Source organism: Pectinophora gossypiella, chromosome 16, assembly GCF_024362695.1.
Source record: "Pectinophora gossypiella chromosome 16, ilPecGoss1.1, whole genome shotgun sequence".
Classification (NCBI taxonomy): domain Eukaryota; kingdom Metazoa; phylum Arthropoda; class Insecta; order Lepidoptera; family Gelechiidae; genus Pectinophora; species Pectinophora gossypiella.
The window spans coordinates 3,292,503-3,314,882 of record NC_065419.1 but is presented as its reverse complement, the minus strand read 5'-3'; the positions used below and the strand labels follow the sequence as shown (position 1 = coordinate 3,314,882).

The 22,380-nt window shown below is 36.0% G+C and overlaps 1 protein-coding gene across 4 annotated transcripts in view; it reads left to right on the top strand.

The window, feature by feature from the left end:
- LOC126373945 (chloride intracellular channel exc-4) overlaps positions 1 to 22,380 on the top strand; it is a 103,926-nt gene that overhangs the window by 25,946 nt on the left and 55,600 nt on the right. Inside the window, exon 1 of one of the 4 annotated variants that reach the window (XM_050020325.1) lies at positions 19,379 to 19,452. The exons of the other annotated variants lie outside the window; for them this stretch is intronic. The gene's annotated coding sequence lies outside the window, so the exon portion shown is untranslated. Of the gene's footprint in view, positions 1 to 19,378; positions 19,453 to 22,380 lie in introns of those variants that run through there. 4 annotated transcript variants of the gene reach the window in all.

Sequence of the window (22,380 nt, the reverse complement as noted above, 5' to 3'; positions counted from 1 at the left end):
TATATCTTCTTTCTGTGTGTAACAAACCCGTTTATTTGCGTGTTGTGGGTCTGTTCTACTCACAAACTAAATCAAGCAATAAACAGCATTCAATCTAATCACAAACAATCCATTTTTTATCGTTTTTACTTTCCTATAATAAAACGTGTTGTGCAGTCACGTTTTGATTGCGATCATTACGCCAAGGCCTGCCCTGGGATCCTCATTGTTCCACAGATTATAACATATACCCTGTTCCACTTCCTACCTTACTGTTTTATTGTGTTGTAATGTATAACCCGGACGAATTAACTGAACACGTCGCGTCAGGGACGTCACCCGGCGAGGTATCCAGTTGATTCGAACGGGTTATAGTGTATGATTATTTATAATGCTACTCAGATGTCATGACTAAACAAAATGTCTAAGCCCATTACTTAAACCGTTGCACAATTTGTTTTTTACCCGGATTTGTAAATCTTGGTGTTTATAGTTTTACTGGAGTCTGTTTCAATAGCGTTATTTTTATTTATTTTTTTATTTAAAATTGGCCATTTTTTAATCTATTATCTTCTCGAGTATATTTTGCGACTCTATAAAAAACATTAAACTCACGACCATCCCAATTCAGAGGTACATCCATCAGAAATCGGAATCATTTATCCAACGTTAATTATCATAGATAAACCTGTTGAAGGTCAATGGAACATTTGAATCTACGTTATTTCACACGTTACACGTTACGTTTTACGTTGTTTGGCTGAGGAGAAATGTCAAGAAACTGCAACAGCAACACATCTTTTAAATCAATGTAGGTGTGCATCACAAGTTATTTAATAACTAGATCATTATCGAAATTAATAATGATTACATCAAAAATTATTATGTAACGTATCTGTTAATTATGAAGGGTCTAGTTCCTATGTAGCGCGTTCAGTGTAAAACGTAAATAAATTAGTCTTTTTCCCATTAATTATTTCTGAGGATTCATTTTATTTATGCCAGAAAAGGTAAAATAATAATGTATTTTCTTAAAGTTATTGATTAAATAGACATTCCCATACAAAAGTATTTCTTAAGTTACTGTATTTTATGTATGTTACAAAGTAAACAATCCTTTACAAAACTTTCTATATGTAGTTTCTAATAATAAGTAATAAAAAGAACATTTTGTAATATATTTAATTAAACGGCGGTGAAATCTTGCATTTTTATTGAGACCGAAACAGAATTCGATTGACATCTGACATGACAGAAGACAATAGAAAAACATCATAGATATACCACACATTAAAATAGGAAGTTGTCAATAGCTTCGGACCTAGAGTGGGTACTCTGAAGAAAATAGGAAGGGTTTATAATATTTTTTATTGTTACTAGCTTCTCTAGACCTTCAAATAGTGGCATAAAAGTGTAGAGCTCATTTAGATTACTTTATCTATGACAAAAAAAAGATTTCGGTCATCGAATGGTGTGGCTACACTTACGCCATCTATTGTCGCCAAAAATTATATAGCGAAGGTCCAAACGCCCTTAACCTTAGTACTCTCGGTAGGTTTAGTTCGTCTCCTTTTGTAGTTCTGTAAGTCACGTGGCTTCCAGTATTTATAGCCTAAGTACGCTATCTATTGTCGCCGAAAATTATATAGCGAGGGTCCCAACGCCTTTCTTATTTATAAATAAACCGTAAAATTCAGTCTAGACGTGTACATGCAAAATGGATTAACAGATCCATTTTTAGAATGACATTTATTCCGCACCATCATCGATTTCTATGGTCTAAAATCGAAATTTTTAAATGGAACGCGTTCCGGTGTTTCGAAATTGCAACCAATGGCGAATCGATTTCCATAAACAAAACGGATTTTGTAAATTGACGATTTGTAATATTAGAGATTCTGAAGACACCAAAGTGTCGTCATTATAAGATTGGGAGTTCGTGATCATTTTCTAGGTACTTACATACATACAACATAAACTCACGCCCGTAATCCCTAATGGGGTGGGCAGAGCCACAAGTAATCAAAGACAACTAATGTTATGGGCGATAGGCTGATCCCTTATCACCATAAGGTTCATCATATCCATCTAGGTACTTATACTATAGAATAAAGAATATTACTACGGAACGGTAACCCTCCGCCCCGCTGTTCGTATCGGGCGCCAACCTCACCCCCTTTGGGTCTTACTTTAGTCTTAAATGGCCCTAACCTGCTAAGGAGTACGTAAAAAACGCGTCAACTGTGTCTATGAATTTTTAGCTCTCTACCTTGAAAATTGTGGATTGCTCCATACAAACTTCCAATACCCATTTTAGGGAAGTGTGGGGTTATAAAGGGAAAAAAGTAGCCTATATCACTCCCCATCCCTTCAACTATCTCCATGTAAAACATCAATTCGTCACTCCGTTTTGCCGTGAAAGACAGACAAACGAACAGACAGACACACACTTTCACATTCATAATATTAAGTATGGATGATCTTTAAAGTTTCAATGTAGTCATTAAGTCATCATTTTAATGATCGGTCGATTAATAGCACTATTGGTTTAGCAATAACACTGAATACTTACATACACAAAACTCTACTTCGTAGATAATACCTACCTAGTATTTGGCCTAAGTCATAGAATAATATACTACGTAAAGAACGGCAACTGTTCGCTCCCCACCAGCGTCTGAGCTAGGTTTACCTCACCCCTGAAACAGTTTAGCCTTGAATCGTATGGCGTCAGACGTTACAAACACAGATGCGCGTGTACGATAACGTCAATGTGTGGTGTCTGTAAAACGAGGTTGTTTGTATGAAGTGTCCGCGGTGTGCCTAAGTTTCCACTCCACCTACATAATTATTGTTTACAAATACTTAATCATACGTTATAATCGGGACCATTTAAGAATGCAATCTAAATAATGCATATGCAATAAGCACCTAATTTATAATGTTAATACATTAAATATTAAAGCTACATTAAATTTGCTCAGCTTTTCTAAAGGTCAGTTTCGTCATTAATGGAATTCCATTTAATTTGATTATAAGTTATTGAAGTCTCTTGCGATGGTTGGTGATATCAATGGTGGTTATTATTTTTATATTTAACTGGATAATTATAAGGGAAAGACGGCCAATTTTAATTGAATAGACGTTTTATTTACTGCCTTTCGTCTGTCGTAATTAGCTTGTTATCTTATCGGCAGCTCTATTTTATTGATTGTAGCCTAGGAAAGGAATTAATTAAAGTAGTTACTTTTATTATTTTTTAGTAATATTGAAGTGGTTTGGTATCTTGCTATCTTATCATATCTTTGTTATTTCATTATATTTTTATTATGTTTTTTTAAAGCTAAATACGCCGAATTATAATTTTGGTACTTTATAGCAATTTACAACTTAGTATTGACATGATAGGTACAGTCATGAGTAATATCATGTAACCACTTTAGAACCCTGTCGCTCTATCATATTTGACATTTAATGTGGCTTACGGTCAATGTGTATAAGTACATATTAGTGCTCGTGACCGTACATTCAGGTACAGGTTAAAAATGTAGAATCCTTTGATTTGTGGTGTTTGTTAGGTATTTATGATCATCGCCAGAAAACAGAGAGAGAGAGAGAGAGGGATGTGGTGTAAAAGACGATATAGTAACTAAGATTGAGAAGAAAATGTTAAGTTGGTTTGGACACGGAGAGCGGATGAAGGATAATAGGATTACGAAAGCAATTAAAGCGAAGGTCGGTGGTACGGCTGGCAGAGGAAGACCTCGAAGGACGTACATTGACCAAATTGGAGATGTCCTTAGAAAAGGTTCCGTATCATCTACCGGCGTGCGTGTGTGAAACGATTGATGAATGTGGAGGAAGCAAGAGATGTATGTCAGGATCGAAGCAATTAGAATTTCAGTCTCAAATAGGCAAATATGTATGTATGTACCAGAAAACACCTACATTTTATACGAATGTACGAATTTTATACGAATGTAGGTAGGTATAAGATTGTACTACTCAATGATTCATGCCCGTAAAAGCATATACTAACATTTAACCTTGCCTGCCCATACAATCATAAATTAAAATTTTATCTAGTGTTTGTTTTGTGAATCGTCCTTAAAACTGGCGTAATCAGGTCCGTTTATTACATTTTTAATTAGTTTAGAAACAATTTGGACGTTGGTGTTTATGTTAATAAACTTTTTAACGATCGTGATAGGTATTTGTTCAACTGACATACCTACCTTACGCTTGTGATCTGTCGGGGTAGGCAGGGACACAAGTCATCATCATCTCATCAATAACCCGTTTCCACAGGTTCTCCTTACCTAACCTCTAGATTTGAAACTGTAATGATGTTACCTATTGAATACTAAAGATATTTTTGAGTTTGAATCTACTTTTTCTTAACTTCCAGTCGAGTCATCATGTCCCTAGCATTATCCCGTTTTCACAGGGTCCGCTTGCCTAACCTGAAGATTTGACAGGTCCGATTTTTGGCAGAAGCGACTACCCGTCTGACCTTCCAACCCGCGAAGGGAAAACCAGCCCAATAAAGGTTAGATCACATACTATTCCCAGTCGAGTGGAGAAGCAAGAAGTTTATTTTCAATTCCAATTAACGAGTCTACGCCATTATGTCATTTAGATTTTTCCACTTTCGTTTTCTACTGTTCATTTTATAGCCGCTGCTTAGCGAGTGCGGGTTTAATTAAAATTGTTTTTTTTTTTCATAATGAAATTTTGCTTACAACAATTATTTTTTATTTATTATTATTACATTCATTTTGTAACATGACAGTTACCCATATGTTAACCATATGGTATGGTTTATATCCTCTTTGAGATTTTCTGCTACAATAGCACACCCCGGACACTTGATAAAAAACACCTCGTTTTACACAGACTCTAGTCTGACGCCATACGATTGAAGACTAAAGTAAGACCGAGGGGGGTGAGGTAAATCTAGCTCTGCCGCCGGTGGGGAGCGGAGAGTTGCCGTTCTACACGTACTATTATTCCTTATTCTATGACAATAGTTAAAAAAATGAGGTTTGGATTTTGAAATGACATTCGTTCTTACGACTAAAAAGAGGTTTTGCTTTAGTATCAGCTTTATGTTGATTTTGATGATGATGATGTCATGGTATCGGTCACTTTATGATAAGAATATAAATATATATATTGTATATTACTATAGGCTAGTTTCCAAGTAGTCAAATAAGTTACTTTTTCGTTTTACTAAACGTCAAAACACGAAAAAGCATACTGTGATAAAAAAAATGTGAAAAAAGAAAAAAAAAGTCGGACTTATTACGTTTTTCTTAATTAAAACACATAAATTAATTAAATAGAAAAAAGAAAATGTTATTTTTTAGTTTTAGAGCTGTCTTTATTTAGTCATCAGAATTTCTTATTATTTTGAACTTAGTACTCGCACACGACCCAACGCCTATTTGGGACTCTCCTCTCTTAAACAGATGGGTTTACGTCCACACTCAACTAAGTAAATGAAACGTATTATATTATATAGCATTAATGTAAATTAATACTAAGACTAGGCTAAGACACATTGTTACTAACACAATATGGATTATGGATGTATCTATTCCGAAATAAATAAAGTAGTTTTACAGCTAGTTACATAATATGTAATTTAATTTTTGACGTTCAAAAAGCGCTAACTTTTTAAGCCAATTTAAAAAAATATCATATATATTTTTTTGAATTATATATAACTTTGCGCTGTTAAACGTTTATTTCCTTCCTTGTTAGAAGAATATTTTTATAAGAATAATCCAAGTTAGGATTATGTGTAATTGATTAGTACTCGTAAAATGTTAAAAACTTTCAATAATATAATTATTTTTTTATTTTTATTACAGGTAAGCGAGCTGTTACCCTCCTTCGCGTTTTCACTTTCTAACAGGTGAGGCAGAGCTTAAAAGTATTACCCCGTTTCTCACAGGGTCCGTTTACCTAACCTGAAGATTTGACCGTTTTTTACTGCCTGTCTGACCTTCCAACTGCGAAGGGAAAACTAGCCTTATAGAGGTTACATTACATACCTCCGAAAATACATTTCTCGGGAATGTGTGTTTCCTCACGATGTTTTCCTTCACCGCTGAACATGATAATAATTTATGAGCCAAACATGAATTCGAAAACAAATTTAGGCAAGTGCTAGATTCGAACCTGCGAACTCAAAGTGAGAGGCAAGCGTTCTACCAACTAGGCTACCACGGTCTCTATACATCACACACAAACACTTAATATTAGTAAATTGGGTCGACCATAAAGTAACTTAAGTGGGTACCTGCAGGTTTTTGCCTCAGGTTGTTGAAGCGACAGGTGCACTTCTTGAAGGGGGAGTTATAATCTAAGTAAAGTTTTTTTTATATATTATGGCAATGGGTCGCTTAGAAGTACGACCATTCTGCCAGTGTCGAAGTGATCAGAAAACAAACTGAAAAAAATGACAGGTTGAATAATTTTAAACTGTAGGTAGAGAGCTAAACCTCGAGTTAACCTGCAACAATACAAAACAGGACGTCACATAACATTTATCACAATTTAGTCTTGTATTTATATGTATACAAATTAGTCTGATTAGAGGGGAGTTAGTGTACAAGAGGAGGGATTTAACATTTATAGGTTTAGGAACTTTAGGAGGGAGAATATCATAAAGGGAGACTGGTCGAAGAGAGCAGTTGAACAAAACATTGTCAGTGGTATCGTCTTCGATGCCTAAGTAAAGTTAAATTCACATTTGCCGGCCAAGCTGTTAATGTCATCCGAGGCTTTTTTTACGTGACTTATTGTAGATTTGCCGCATATGGCATTAAGTACTTGGTCGGACAAATGGGGAGCGCTGAGGGCTCGCACCCTGAGGGTGCCATTTCAGATACAACCTACAATAAGTTACGTCAAAACATAAAAAAAAAACTGAAAGCGGGCAAAAAATGTTTGATATATTATGCTTCTGCCATTCTACATTACATTATTGAATAATTATGAACCCTTAGCAATGAGAAAATAGGTAATTATCACGTTGAAAGATTTATTCCTCGTTCGTCCTGAAGTTTTGTCCCACATTCCAAAAAATTCTTAGTTTGTCCCATATCGCTATTGAAGTCTTGCTTCGTCCCAAATTATAAGTAGGTACTTCATAGGTATAGTCAACAAAAAAGAATACTAACAAAATACTTATTTTTTTTTTAAAGTTACATACTTACTAATAAAACAAGTATATTCTTTAAATATAAATAAAAGTATTATTCAGTATCACAATCAAAACCACAGAAATGGTAATTATATGTAATAATAATTTTAAATATATACAGAACAGTCAGATATATAAGAAACAATAATAAGGCAATATATACAATTAAAAAGTAAAAAAATATTTTTTTTAATGAACAAACCAGGTAAATCAGATAAACACAATCATAATACTAACTTTTTAAATTAAATCAACTGTAAGTAACTACTAACAAAAAGTCGATTACTTTTCCAGAAAATCTTCTAAATAATCTGTTTTATTTTTACCTGCTTTTTCTTTAAATATATTCCGGAGACATCACAACTTTCTCACTAAGAGCGGTTAATGAGTTTTATTTTAATAAAATAATACGAGTAATATTTAAAATAATAGGTAATCCTTTTTTGCTGATTCTATAATATAGTAAGTTTGGCTTATAAAAAAAACGTGGGCCGTAGAAGGAATACAAAATGGGACGAAGTAGGAATAAAATATTTAAAATTATATTTTGGGACGAAGGAAGCATATTGTTTGGGACGACTTAGGATTTTTTTATGTGGGACAAAACTCAGTGGGACAAACGAAGAATAAACCCGTTGAAAGTGAGCAACGCCATCTATCGTGTGTTTAAGGAACGACGATTGGAAAGTCCCTCATTGAATCCAGTATTTTTTTTTATGCAAATCTAGTCGATTATTATTAAAAAAAAATACAATATAGTAAAGAGTCCCTTTCGGTATATTAGCCCTACTCTAGAGGGGTAATTGACTCGTGCCTGCCACGGGGACGGGTGCACAGTTGCGCACGCGTCGAGTTTTTATCTTTTTTCAACCGACTTAAAAAATAAGGAGGTTCTCTTTTTTTAAGAAACGCAACGTTTCCCCCAGCGTATTCCCGATAGCCTTACCACTGCTATGGCTAATTACCAGTTTTTCAACATTATTTAAATAATGATGATTGCGCGCACACCTTGCGAGATAGCAAATAAATTGAGCACTAAGGCTTTACACTCGCCGCGGCTTTAGTAACATGAAGTTTTCGACAAATCGTTGGTAATTAGTGATTACTACTTGCTAGAAAATTGCGGGCATTAAAGTGACATATTACGAGTATTAGGTAAGTTAGTAGTCGTTACATGAGCCATGTCAGGCCTTTGGCGGCTCAATAGTAACCCTGACACCAGGGTTGATGGGGTTGATAATCACCACAACCCACACGATAGAAGGATGAAGAAGGACGAGTATTATATATGGATGTTAAGCTGTTTTACCAAGGGCCTGGTTAATAAAACTTACAATTGTAAATTACAACGACAATTTGATGTTCATTACGTAGCTAATATGAAACTGCAAAATATTCGTGATCACATACTCCGCAATGTACATCAAATTGTCATTGTAATTTACAATTGTAAGTTTTATTAAATAGGCACCGGTGTCTGTCCGGGACTAAGGGACCGTCGTTTTTGCGTCGGGGGTTAAAAATACGTCATTTTCAATAGTGTTAATGTTACAACAGCATCATACACATCACGCCTGTATCACCAAAGAGGTAGGCAGAGTAGACGCTCATCGCCAACTGTCTAAGCCTATGCCCCGTGTTCATGTTATATAAAAGCAATAACTGTTTTTTTATCCTATATTTATTTTTAATAAATAATTATGGCAGTCATTTCGACCTGTATTTTAGCTAGCCGTCAGTCTAAACATTAGCCCTAGAGGCATAAGCTTATAGCCTTAAGGCATGGTTTAAAAGCTGCACTTGTAAGCCTCAATATATAACTAGCTATGCTATAAGCTCAATATGATACGTCTAAGGGGTGCTACACACTTATTCGAGCGGGCTTTAATCGTCACAGCCGGGCGGAGATTAGAGAATGCAATCCCGACGATGGAAATTCAATCGATAAATCAAAATCCTTTATTCTTCAATACTACTAACTAGTTTTCTTTGGAAACCAGCATAATCAAAACAAAAACTATAAATCAAGGAGATTATGCCAATTCCGTCAATCTCGAATGGGATTTCGTCGTATTACGCTTCGGGATTCATCCCGAAAAATTACCCGAGATCGGGATTGCATTCCCTAGGGAAGATACAAAAACATTACTTTGGGATGTTTGTTTTAATAGCACTCACCCGTGCTTCGAGAATCTCGTCATCATCATCATCATCTCCCTAGCATTATCCCGTTTGTCACAGGGTCCACATACCTAACCTGAAGATTTGACAGGTTCGGTTTTTTACAGAAGCGACTGCCTATCTGACCTTCTAACCTGCGAAGGAAAACTAGCCCAATACGGGTTAGGTCACAGACCTCCGAAAATGCATTTCTGGGGAATGTTGGTTTCCTCAGGGTGTTTTCCTTCACCGCTGAGCACGTGATAATCAGGAAAACTCACAAACAAAAAAATAAAGCGAAAAATCTGTGTGTTAACACAGACAAGAGCTGCGGGTCCATGTTCCGTGCGAGGCAGATCTTTCGATTTAATTTTCTCTTTGTAACATTACTAAACTTCGGACCTGCTTTCATGTTTGACACATACTGCCGGTTCGCCTAAGTGTGTAGCGCCCCTAAGACCTAAGTAATGTTTTCACATGTAAGTCGGTTCTAACCTCGAGGCTTTGGCGCATATGGCGTAGTTGCGCAGCTGTCGGCCGTTACAAACGGCCCGACGGATTTGACATGTCCTGCCATAGAGTATAAAAAAATAAAAAATAATAATAATCGGTAGGTACAGTGCCTCTCCCTAGGAAATTATCGCATTTCCGAATACAAAGGAATGCTAATATCCATGTTCATTAATAATTCGGTTAATTTATGGTGTATCAAAATTTGAATTCAGAAGTAAGTAGGTACTTTATTGTTGTTTTGTTCATACTCAAAACAAAACCGCAATAAAGTACTTAGTTCCGAATTCAAATTCTGATACACGTTAAATCCACCTAATTATTAATGAACATAGAAATTAGCATTCCTTTGTATTCGGAAATGCGATAATTGATGAATATTGAAATTAGCATTTGTTTGTATTGGAAAATGCGATGATTGCCGTAGAAGCACTGTACAAACCTATTTAATAACTATAGGTTGTAATAGTCATAATAATGAGCTATCAATCAATCGTTGCAGCATTTTTTTATTCCAACATCTGACTTGATACAGATAATATATAACTTGTCTCCCTGCTGAGACGATGGAACCTTAAGCACAGCTGGTTCGATATTAAAAATTCTACTTCTATGCAAATATAGACACAGAGATACAGACATGAACGCACGCCTGTAATTCCTAATAGGATGGGTAGAGACACAATAAGAAGACAACTTGCAGCAACTTTCGAAAACCTAAGATGGATATGATAAACCACATAGTGATTGGTGATCAGCCCATCGCCCAATGAGTCAACGTGTCAGGGAATGGAACCCTCTGTTGATTTTACGAAATGCCCCGGAAGACAGGCAGCTGAACGCGTTTTGTTTTTTATTACCTGCCAATCTAACATGGATGTATGCAAGTATTTACCATACAAATGACAAGAGTTAGGATAAGCCTGCATGTAGAGTAAAGGTCACAGAAGGGTGTCACTCAAACAACATAACAGAGAAAAAAATGTGTTCTACTTAGTAAATAAGTGGTTAATTTTATTGTCGGCCATCATACCTTTTTAGGCAATGTGATGCGATTGTCCCGTTAAATAGGCCAATAATTAGCTGTATTACCTCTGTGTTTATGGAGCTAAATGTCGCTTATTACATGCATGCGAAATTCTTCAAAAAAGTTGCTAAAAGGATCCCGCACCAAAATTGTCAAAAAAGCCATTCGATCTATTTGTCTGTTCAGAAAAAAATTGTAAATATACGCAGTTACAGAGTGGAATGAACCAATGATTAAAAAAGACCACATTGAAGCTATTTATCTAAATAGCAATATTGCAATTTGACACTTGTTGATTTTGCGCACTTACTTTTAAATACGCCAATGTCAAATAGCAATATTGCTTTTTAGATGAATTGCTTTAATGTGGCTTTTTCAGATCCCAGTTTTGAGATGTAGCTATTTGAATGTTGAAATCAGAAAGTGATATTTCACTTCACAACAACAGGACAACATGAATGCTTGCTCTGTATCCGGAACGAAAATCGATAGCTTTTCCATCAGTGCACCACAGCTCAATTAAAGAATGTGTTATCCTTATCAACCATCTGCCTAGCAGAAATCATAACAAAAGTCACAACATGATTAATTATGCAAACATTCTCGCCAATTGTCAGTAGACACCTTTTGCTTGTAATTTTTTATCATTGGACAGTCTTAATTAAAACTTGCGTGACGCCTCGACTACGCCTTCTGGCCGCTGTCTTCATTGTTTCTTAGAACGAAATCAATTTTCGAATCAAACCGAGCTATTTATCTCGCTCGTAACGTAATTATGGTATCTGCGTCTGGATATATATGTTTACTAGCAATAACATCGTAATTGAAGGCTCAGGTAGTCAGGCCTTCAGAAACCTCTAGTTTGCTCTTTCTTTCGCGAACAGCTTGTTACTGAGCAATAAAGATGTATACTGTATTGATTATGCTGTGATCACAAAGATAGTAAAGATTTACAACTGCTTCATAGTTACGGTAATATTGTGCGGAAGCCTTTACACGCAATATACCTTTATACCTAGAATAAAAAATGCTAACGTTTTATATATACACCTCGAAAATGTATATACATATATGTACCTCGGGTTTCAAACTACAACCTCGTTGTAGTTTCATCTCAGCCACTTTCATCCCTATTCTTGTAGAGGACTTCACATTCGTTAATTTCATTATTAATGTACCATTAAGTCATCATCTTTTTGATCATTTAATTGGTTACGAATTGTGTAATAATGAACTTTAATCAATTTTGCTTGACAGGCTCAAAAAAGTTGCATCCAATCACTTCGACTTATTTCATGCTGGTATAATCTTTATAAGATAATACTTATTTACACAAGGACCATCTAAAACCTTGACATAAACAAGTAGGTATTTCCGAGCGTTAAAAGTATGATCTCAGTAAATAAATATTGCCTTAGCCACCATGTGGTTCAACCGATTAATGTATGAATTATCATCATCACCATATTTCCTTATAGTTGATGGATTGCAAAGGACTTTGTCGACATGTATATTATACGTAAATGACTCATAAATCTTTACGTTTGATTGACTCTCACTCGCCACGTGTATTTTTTTTTATTTCTAGTCATTCTTCGTCATCGTTACTTTAGACGTTAGTGACGAGATTCTGAGGGCAATAATTGAGAAACTAGATTTTGTTCAACATACTATTTTCTTAGGAATTACTGTAGATTCAAAACTTCAATGGGTCCCACATATTGTACTCCAGCGGGCATAATAATTTCTGCAGCATATGTCGTCAGAAGGATCCGACTGGATTGTTGTATTGTAGTCTTAACGATTCTTTGATATGACAGACTTGGTCAAGTCCTACTGCTAGATTAGGCTGCTTTATATTCCCGTATCTTGTTTTATTGTTATAAATCTTTATATTACATTTTGTTCTTTACTAAAAACTCTTCCTCCATTACCTCCTATCCTCAAACATCAATAGACAATTCTCGAAAATTCACCATCTACCGAATTCAAAGCTTTAAAATACGCGATTGCTCAATCTCACACACGTCTGGCTGGCATATGTTATTGTATAGCTGTAGACTATAGAGTGTAGACTCAGACAGAGGTCGCTAGGTCGCTATGACTCACCAGCAAACCGGATCCCGAGCTATCTCGAGCCTGAGATCGTATATATTGTACGCTATCATCAAGGCTTGATGCAAGCTTCTCTTGGGCTTAAGGTTTCTGTTTCTTATTATGATAAAGCTAAACCATGTCTGTTTCATAGTTATTTTCTTGTTATAATATTTTTTTTAGAACTTCTTAAGGCCCTGTGCCGATGTTATTCTTACAGGTTCTTTTCCTATGCTATACAGATAGTGAGAAGCTGCACTAGCTTTAGACGTTCGTGATGTAAAAATTGATGATTCAAACATACTGAATAAAGATTTATTTGAATTTATATATTTGGATTTTCTTCGGGTCAACACTTCCTTTATCTGCCTTTATCGTTGTATTGAGGAAGGCTATGACGGCCGTTTTAACGTTTGTCCGCTCATCAAATTTTGTATTAATTAATAACTATATTGACGGTTCGAATTATGGTACTTTATTCTGTCAAAATAGCAACGATAAGTTTTTAAGTGCTTCAGAAACACACACTGTATCAACATAGTCCAAAAGTTTATTTGGCCGTACAAAGATTGAGAATTAGGTTATTTTGTATTTAAGGATTTACATAATAATATAATGAAGCAACAAAACTAACAACACTTAAATTTGTTACTACCCAAATAAAATTGTTCACTTGGTCATAATAACAAGCATTACTGTGTATGGCAACAAAACAGTTACTAAAAATAGTTTCGACAGATTAAAATACTTTAACCGTTACGCGTAGGTATATATATTTCATAGCATCATTAATTACATCATATACAAATATAACCGGACCTATTGCTTTGTAGGCGCTTTTTACTACACCGTTATTGTATCAGTTGCATAGTTTCACGCTGAGTTTCTAATGCAGGGTGTCCAGAGAGCGCAAACATTATGTAGTTCTTTTTATACCACTTGTATTTGAGATAGCCCGCTGGGATGAAGATTTCCAGTAACAGTTTTTGTGCGTGCGGTTTGATTGAAGTGTTCAGGCTATCCAAGGCAAATCTACAGAAAGACACGCCGGATAAAACTAATTACGATTATACTTTATTCATGTTTCTTTTGCCTTTACTAAATTCTCCATTACTCCATTTTGTTTTTACAAAGATCCCAAATGTTCCAATAGATTATAACGCCATGAGCAACCGTTATGTTATAAATAACTAAATATACGATGTTGTGAGCACTACCAAATTCTAGAGTTCTAGGCAAGAGAAGACACCCAGAAATCGGCTGATGATGAGGCCCATGATGATGAAGATGATCGCACGACCCTTTTGATGCTTGATTTCAAGTCAAGAGAAACGTGTGTAAGGATGATGACGATTATTGAAGAAGTTATAATGACCGTTTAACTCACTTTACACAAGTAGATAGCTGATTTAAACATGTAAAGTAGATAAGGGATTATATTTCAATCGTGGGTCGGCTAATTCGCAGAGGCCGGTTGCGTCATGCAGCGATAACAGTGATAGCATACGATTAGATTGCGTCGGTTTGCATATGTGGCAATGTGTACCCGCCGCCTGTTTCGGGAGTGGAATGAACTTCATGTACTTTTTGTTTTGGTAAAATACTCTGTAGCATCGGAGTGAGCCCAACGCTCAACCGCTCCGCTTTTCATAGGAGTATACCTGGTTTTGTTATACCATACGTATTAATTGGGTGTAGCACGTCCTTTCGAGGCATCTTTCTTGCACTCTAGAACAATCATTATGATATCAAGGCGCGGAGGCAGTCTAAGATTAGATTACCTATTGTAATTTTTTATATACTTATATATTGGCCCCGATTCCTGCAGACACCGCCTAATTTTATTTTAAGTTATATCCGTCATTTTCATATCCGTCGAAAAGGAAAGGGACGGATGATTCACAGCTCTTAATTTTAGGAAGAATGAGTAAATTAATGAATAACCCGGGCGAATCAAAAGGTACGTCGCTGGTATGCAATCCGTTTGACGTGCTGTCTACTTAACTGTGTCGGGTTATTGACGGATGTAAAATTTTTAGACGGTTGGTTTAGATTTGTGCTTAAAATTGACGTGTGTTCCATAAATTTTATGCTTGTCGATTACCCGTCCCTTTCCTTTTCAGCGGATAAGAAAATGACAGATATAACTTAAAATAAAATTAGATGGTATTTACAGGAATTAGCACCATTATTAACGCAAACATATACAAAACCGCAAACAAAAAAGTGTAACAAAAACCAGAAAGGTTTGTACGTACACTTACGGAATTCCAACGTTATATTTTAAGCACTCCAATTTTGTTAAATAAACTAAGTGCTGTAATATAAGAATGCGCTTTTAATTTATCGCTTGACTTCTCATATGTTACGTTTAAAAAAAATCAAAACTGATTTAAAGATAATTCTAACAGCAAAAGTGGTATTAATAATTCAGATGAAGAAACCACCTTTAAAAAAGCAATAATAAGTAGTCGAATTAAATTATTTTTATTTCTATGGCCTTCTCATAAAGCAACAGATGGATATTCTTATTTGTCTGGAACCTACTAATTGATAGCAAAATATTTAAACGTTACGCACAGGGAACCCTTACAGATCTTAACCTCTCCAGTTCTTCATATAATATGCATTATCTATGCTGTAATTTCCTTGAAAATTAAATATTTTACAACGGCATTATGAATATGTATGTCGATTATATTCAGGATGTGGACATAACGGACTGTTTGAGAAAGATAAGTTTTATCTATTATCGTGTATCGGTCTTCGCAGATAAAGGGGCGCACTTGGAAATTATCAGATTCCACCATTTAACTACGCGATAATACACAAATCGATGCAGTGAAACAATTCTCCATGCATAAGGAAAGCTTTCGTGTAATGTCTTCATAAAATATACTTATCAAGTGTAAAATTCTTCAGATTTCATGTTCCCATCTAAAACCTTTATCAGCTAAAATCTTCCTAACAATTACTTCGACCGTTAACATGTAATCAAAATGTGCGGTAGCTATCCAAGAGTAACTGTTAACAAGTAATGGCAAAGCTTTAAATGTAGTATCGTACTAACACTCTTAAAGATTTAATAGCAAATAAGGCAATAATACTATCATAATTATACAGGGTGTTAGTGACATCGTAACAAAAACTTTTAGGAATGATTCAGACCATGATCCTGAGTAGTTATCAAGTGGAATTTTCCGTCGCAAAGGAAGGACACTGAAAAAAAATTGTCATGAATTTTCCGACAGGAAATTCCACTTAAAATCAACTCATAATCGTGGTCTGAATCATCCCCCTCAGTATTTGTTACGGGTCACTAACACCCTTTATAATTTATAACCCAATACTCAATGTTGTTCACACAATCACGCACGTAAAAGTAGACCACACAACCTTGACCAGAAACCCCTGTCCATATCAAACACTCCAAACTACAATCTCAACACGTAACATAACCGTACCGAATACAAATTGCCGATTGGTTGGTTGTGGTTGATTCGTTAGATGGTTGGTACCATATAGCCTTTGTGCTTGTTCACAGGGTTACTAGCACAAGTGACAGCCGTGCACTTTTTACAATCGAAACTTGTGCAATGCTTTGTGCCGAGTCTGCTTTGCATTGTGTCCTGATTTTGGGTTTGTTCACTTTTGGTGTTCCGATCTATTTGTTATTATGTTCTGAGTCATCGTGTGTTTCGACTGCCTCTCTAGTGTTACGATTGCCCCTATCATTAATCAAATCAGACTGGGCTCGACCATCAAAACAATTGAGCATAAGTGCTTTCACTAAACACGTACTCTATATTGATATATTGTCCACGTTTCAAAAAGCAACACTGCATCGGCATTTGTTCATTATTTTGTTAATCTTAATTGTTTCTAATCTAAGAATGTTTTCCATAGTTTATGTACTTCTTAGCTACCTCGGGTATTAACAGGAAGAGGTCACAACCTCTGATCTTTGTACTCGTAAAGACTCGTGTAATCATCTTAACGCCTCGTATTCTAACAGCTAATACTAGTATGCAAGTGATGAAACACTTGCAGTAGAATTTGTGAAAGTTGTGAACTTTGTGTGAAATCAACGATAAGTTATGGTGATTTGTCAATTATTGGAAATATCCATACATCATTTCTGATAACTTTGTCAACTTTCATATGTTCTTCTTTTCCGTTATTCGGGTTTATTATACTTCATCTAAATACCCGGAATATCTTCGCATCAATGATGGTACCAAGTAGTGGAATATTCAGATAAGTTTAGGTTTTAATTAATCAGGTTAAGATAATTTCCTCAAACTTAAAATTCCAGCTTATAAAAGTTCGTTTGCATGTCCGTTACAGATTTCCACAATTGATGTCATTTACACTTTCTTTGCACTTATTTGTCTTTTTGGCGTAAAACCTCATTTCTCGACAACCGCTAGATTCCTTTTCTCCGTCTTTAATAGGTAAAAATAAACATAGCCTAGTAACGGTTAATGATTTAGGCTCTTTTCGTTTCATGGTCACGTTTTGGTTTATTAACGGTATTGATGCCAACTGAACAGCTGAACTGAACAACTGAACTGACTGGACAGATTAACGGATACTTGTTGTGGTATTAATACTTAAACCTCTGGTTTTCGTACTTTATCAAATTTTTAATTTTGGAAATCAACCTGAGGCCAGATATTCACTTTGTTCGGGTCTTGGTGTGTGTGGACTGTAGGTGTAGATGGTGAGAGGTCGAGGGTTCTAGTTCCAATTGCAAAACACCGGATTGTTCCATGTTACTATTTAATTAAGTTTTTATAATCGTTAAAATACTTAAAATACACTTTCGCGGGAGGCGTCGGCCATTCAATTCTGTACAATATTGCCATGCAAAAAATAATTATATTTTATACAATGTTTTAGCAACACACTTTGCTAAAACATGCCTTTTTGATCATTTACGTATTTGAATGTTTTCATATGCGAACAATAAAAAGTCAAGCGTTTTAGAGATCTATGATTAATGGTGACGTTGAGAGTCGAGACAGTCTGTCTCGATGACTGGGTCATCGCCCTGACTAATTGCTCGAATCAGCTAAATTGGTTAGCTGTGGCCATCTCAAGATAAGTGAATGTAAGTGAGATAAGTTGCCCTCTCGGAAGTCAGTTATTATTATGATGGATGTCGTGTTATAGGCAACTGCTTAAATTGGACTCTGTCATGAAATATGCTGAGATTAGTTTCTTTATAAACATGTAGGTGTACTTTTTGGTGGTCGTTATCATTATTAAGATTGATAGAGCCTCTTCTTATTTTTATTTGTATAGCTTAGTCGATTTGACCTTCCAACTTTTTTACAATTCCTATTACGTCGTATGTTTTGATCCATTTCCTATTTTTATCGCAGTTTCTTTTGTTTACTTAGATTCCTCTTTTGTTTCTTCACTTTTGCACTTTTAAATATATTCACATACAGGGCTTGTTATTTAATTACACATTTAAACAATACTATTATTTATTTCACCAATGCTTCATATTCTTTTCTAATGTAAATCTCTAGCTTTACCAGGAAAAATATTTCCTTATAACATGAAAACTAAACTAAAAAAACTAAGGTTCAAGCCGATAAGATGTGTTGTGCAATTCATACTTGCGCAGCGCGCGGCGTGTCCTTTGACTGCGTCGTTTGCGCCGGCGCCGCCGGTTCTAATATGTTCGCGATGATTGACTTTTTATTATTTTTTGTGAAAGACATTATGGTGTAATTTATGTGAATAAACAATTAAAAGTGAAAATTTGTTAGGAAATCTTGATATCTTCATTTAGTATGTGTTAGAGCGAGACGCAATGCGAAATAAGGACAAAGAATTGTGATAAAAAAGGACTTAAAGAGCAGGACAGACTATAGAACTTGTGATTGGAGGAAAATGATTTTGATTAAGTTTTGTTTTTGGGCTATTTTTGTATCATTTTCACTTAGAGTTGTAAGGTTTTTGTTTGATAATTATTGTTTTTTATATTTTATCACTTGAAATAATGTTGTTACGTGTAGTTTTAAGTATGTACCTTCTAATAAAACTTATTTTGTTCATGTTTTTTATTAACCCAGAGAGAAACATAGGAAAAATGATCCATTTTTAAGGGACTTTGCCCCAAATAGCAATGAAAATTCTAGATTACTGAAATAATTTTAAAGAGAAACGCTATTTATGATGTATATAGATTAGAAAAGATTAGGATCATTGAATTAATATAGTTTTTGCTTGCCTATTCTTATAAGAAAAATGATTATAAGAGAAAATGTGTCTAACTTATAGTGAAAATAAAGAATCGGAGAAGTGAGGCACACCCAGGAGTGGAATAGGTACGTCATTTGTATAAAAGGAAGTCATTTCCAAGCAATCGTGTCAGTTGGTTCCTATCGCGCGCGCATACTCGACGTCTCCGGGCTCTCCTGCGGTGCCTCGCTCCTCATTAGTTTCAAGATTTGTAAGAAGCATTTTTATTTCCCTGTTGCGGCGACCAGCACCCCCTCGGTGTAGGGCGTTCATGGGCCTTGGTCAACTTCAGGTTGGCCATCTAGTCCGTACGTCCAGCACATTTGTTGGTCCTTCGAGCCGGATCCGCTGCAGCAGGGAAATAGAGATTATTGAAGATGCCTATTACAAGGAGTAAAGGAAAATTAGAGGAGCGCGGCCCGGAAGAAGTTCGAGACATATTACACGCATCGACATCCGCGTCCGCGTCCGCGATCGCAACTGAACCGAAGGAGCCAACTGAACCAGTACCTACAATCGCGCCCACGTTAGACCCGAGGCAAGAACTTTCGACCGCGGCATACGTTTCACCGACTACGCTCCGCCACATAACGTACCACGCCCCCCCGCGTTCGCCGTCGCGTGTCCGGGATGCGTCGCCTGCGCTCGGCAGTCTCTCGTCGTCCGCCGCGCAGACTGCACAGGTGCGCGCTCGTGCGCGCGCTCGCGTCATCGACCGGTCGCGTATGGAACCGCTCCCCGCGCCCCCGCCCTCGCATAGGGTCCCGTCGGTAGGCGGATCGATAAAGTCACGTGAGAAAGCGATACTACGAGCTCGTGAAGAAGTATTGAAGATTAAATTGGAACTTGCGGAACTCAATTTAAGAAGAGCTCGTGAAGAATCGGAAAATGAAGACGATTCAGAAGGATCGACAATTCCCGAACGGGAAGAATATGTTGATACGTGGCTGAAAGAAACCAATCAAGAACGGTCGGTCCTACCACCGCCGTCGCAGTTGATGGAAGGAGCCCCTCTTCAGACCACAGAACACTATTACTCCTAGCGGAGAAGAATGACAACTCCATATAAAGCGGTTCGATACGAGAGCCATCTAGTTTTGGCCCACGCTAACACAGAATAGCGCGGGAATTACGAATCGTGGCCTCGACGTTGATCCTTAATTAAAAAATTTAGGTTTTTCTCACTTGTAAGAAAACTCGATGTATGTTCTTGGAAATTTGAAAAAAAAAACAAGAGTTTAAAAAAAATCCAAGAACGTACATTAAGTTTCCTTACAAGATAATAAATAAAAACAACAAGTACTGAGAAAAGTATAAATGTATGTATTTATTCTTCTTCTTTAGTGTCGATGATAATGAATTAAATGAAAACTATATATTTTGTAACAATAGAATTTTCGTAAATTAGGAGCAATGGTGCAAATATCACATTTTTCTTCTTATGAAAAGATTCTGTTGCATGAATTAACAGAAATGCGGTGTAGAACCTACACTGAAGGATTGGATTTCATTCATGAAACTGAACAACTTTTCTCACGAAACATGGGCCAAACATTTATTTTTATATAGTTTTTATTAATACCAAATAGTTCCTACGCAAAAGTTGCGGCAGTCCCAATCCTTTAGATTTACTTCCTTATTTTATTCTATACAATATGTTTCGCAGTGGACAGAAGATTGCTAACTAAATGTCAAGATAGATAATAAATCCAGTGGTTTGTTTCACGAAACCTCCAAGTCTTGTAATTATAGGTGTGTAACCATGGTCACGCGTGGTAATTGTGAAATTTAAGGGTTAGTATGGTTACACATTTGTAACTTGTGACTTGTAAGTTTCGAGAAATAAGCCCCAGGTCGTACTGGCTGTTAGGACCACTACGACCAACACAAAGAAAAAGCCTCCTTAATCAAATCATTCCAGAACAAGCAGCATTATGCTTCATTTACACCGGAGCAACAACGTGCGATATTACCGCATGCCACGTCTTTAATGTTTACACATAAAACTCGATTTCAATTTTCGTCGTTCGTACACATACTCATTTTTGTAGGCGCACCGACGATGTGGCATGTGGCAATGTCGCACGTTGTTGCTCCGGTGTAAATTAGGCATTACTTATGCAATATTATATTCATTTTTCTTTGTAAAGCTGTCGCAGATGCTTGTTCTGAAAATTCTCTATTTTTAAGAGTACAGAATCTTTTCATACAAATAAAGAAAACGCTATTTATTATACTATCAATATTTGTCTCTTTGTGAGAAGTGCAGGCATTCAAAAAATCAAAATTAATTGACATTTTCACATTTGTATAAATGTTCTTTTTAATCTCATTTATGTGAGCCTTTTCGTTTAAAAAAATATTAATTAGTGTAGCACTGCACTCCACACAATTAACAAGATTTTTTGTAACATATTTAAGATTTCGATTTTTTTCGCTGTACTCTCGCCACTCAACAAAAGAGTGATGATTTTCAATATCTTTTGTTAAAAATATTCTTTCGCAGAGGCTGCAGCTCGTCACAGGAAATTGTTTAATTAAAAACCCACACACGTAAGCACACGCTTTAATTTCACCACTTTCTTCGTTTAAAGCATCCTCCATGGGTGGCAATTCAATATAATTAAATTCATTCGGTGTGCTTACTTGTGTGGGTTTCGAAACTGACAACATTGTTTCAAAATTATTAATTACAACATTGTTGTCAGTTTCACAGTTCCCTGTGGTGCCAACACGCGACAAATTATTTAATATAGCTGTCTTAAGCCCAGCCACAAACTGCCCAGTGGTAGGGTTTGTGTTAGACCCACAATATCCTCGGATGCAACCAAATAAATTTTCAAGTGGGTCCTGCTGCAACCTCCTTGTTGCCAAGCTCAATTTTTTTTTATTGTTGGACAATTTTTGCCACAATCTCGACACCATTTATTGTCCATATCCATCCTTCTTGAGAGGGTGGCTTTCGAGAGCAGCCAACAAAAGTCAAATCAGAAAATAAAACTTTCATTTTTTTAAAATGTTCAATATGAGGACTTGTTTGTGATAAATTGGTTGCGTGAGGCTTTCCCCTTCTTAAATCAGCTTGCTCGCTATTCAAACTGTCGAACAATTTGTCCATATTGCTGACTAAATCCGCCGT